This window comes from Adiantum capillus-veneris, chromosome 21 (genome assembly GCF_014529385.1).
Source record: "Adiantum capillus-veneris isolate H3 chromosome 21, ASM1452938v2, whole genome shotgun sequence".
NCBI lineage: Eukaryota > Viridiplantae > Streptophyta > Polypodiopsida > Polypodiales > Pteridaceae > Adiantum > Adiantum capillus-veneris.
The window spans coordinates 113,020,020-113,021,750 of record NC_140951.1 but is presented as its reverse complement, the minus strand read 5'-3'; the positions used below and the strand labels follow the sequence as shown (position 1 = coordinate 113,021,750).

Genomic DNA, 1,731 nt, shown 5'->3' with positions numbered 1-1,731 from the left:
TTGTAGGAATTTCATCCAAGAGACATGTGGTAGCCAAATCCAAGAGGATCCCATTTATTTGCTTACTGGTTTCCTTAAGAAGCCAGATGTCATAGCACTCTTGCACATACCAAAAGGAAAACATATCTATTTTACTGTAACCAAGGAGGTGATGTGTAAGTTTTTTAATCTCGTGATGACTGATGTTGATTTGCAAAAGGAATGTGACGAGGTTGGAATTAGTACGAAGGGCTACACTGCACTACATGGAAATATATTATGTGAGTCCATATAAAGGAGCCACTTTGGCTTCACCAAAGTCCTTAAGCTGAGTTGAAGCCTTTTGTTTCAGCTATAGAGCAAATTCTCTTGGTTTATCAAGCCCAAGGAGTTTTGGGTAGGTGGCCTTGTATGAAACCAAGTCCTTACCCACTATCTTTTTGAGCTCTTTTGATGACCTCGTGACATCCAAAATATCATCTACCACTTGAAAGAGTAGTCCATTGCATTGAGAAAATATCATGAGATTCTCCATTTGCTCATCTGTAGCACCTCCCAATATTGCTTCGCTCACAATCAAGCATTCCAATAAGGTTGTAGTCTTGTGAAGGTGAATAAACACTAGCATTTCAAGATACACAGTCTCATTTATTTCATTAGAAACATCGACTACCTGGCATGCAACTAGGCCATGAGGACCAATGGCCTTGGAAACTTCTCCAATTAACTTGACAAATTTGTTTTAGGGAACTCCTTTGGTGTCTCTAGCTATGTGCTTGGATCCAAACGCAAGCAATGCATCATTGGCTAGCATTGATGTGTATTCACCAAAGACCTTGTGGCTTGTAGGATTTCCACACTTGTGTGGCTGGTGGCAATGCAATTGGAGAAGGTGGATGAGGGTACCATGGTGGAAAAGGATGCATACATGAGTGGTGAGGAGTCAACTCCTCTCTCTCTCTCTCTCTCTCATGCTAATGTTCAAGCCACTAGCGTTCACTTGAACATTAGCATGAGAGAGAGAGAGCGTTCACTTGAACATTAGCATGAGAGAGAGAGAGAGAGAGAGAGAGAGGATAGTGATGAGGCCTCACAACATTACAGGACATAGCAGGAAATGGCGTAGACGAGTGTAGAGGATCAAAAAATGGCAACAACAGAGGGGCCAGTGCCTAGAGTGGGGGTAGGCATGTTGGTGATCAACAAGGCTCATTTGGTTGTTGTTGTAGGACATCGTCAATTGTCAGTGGGCAACTTCAAATATTCCCTCCATGGAGGCGATCAGAGACTTGGGAGGAAAGTGTAGCTTGAGAGGTTTCAGAAGAGATCGGTCTGGCCATCCATAAAATCCAGCTTGCAGGCGTTACCAACATTATCATGATGAAAGAAAGGAGGCCTTGCCAATATGTTATTATCTTCATGCAAGGAGAGCTCTTGGACCCAACACAAGAGAGTGAGAACCTTGAACCTGATAAATGCCATGGCTGGGAGTGGGTGGAATGGCCATCAGTCCCAAGGCCAGTGTTTGAGCCCCTTCAAACATTCCTAGAAGGTGGCTACAAAGTGAAGTAGGATAGGACATGCTGACCTGTTTGATGCAATTTGTTACATGTAGCTTCCTATCTAAATCACCAGAAGCATACTGGATTGAGAAGTAGTTTCCATAATCATTGAAGGCCAAAAAATGAGGTAATTTGATAAGAAGTAATCATATTGAACTTCTCCGAGAGAGAGAGAGAGAGAGAGAGAGAG

At 42.9% G+C, this 1,731-nt stretch overlaps 1 pseudogene; it reads right to left on the bottom strand.

The window, feature by feature from the left end:
- Positions 1-241: 241 nt before the first annotated feature.
- Positions 242-1,522, bottom strand: LOC147431559 (geranylgeranyl pyrophosphate synthase, chloroplastic pseudogene; annotated as a pseudogene).
- Positions 1,523-1,731: the final 209 nt, after the last annotated feature.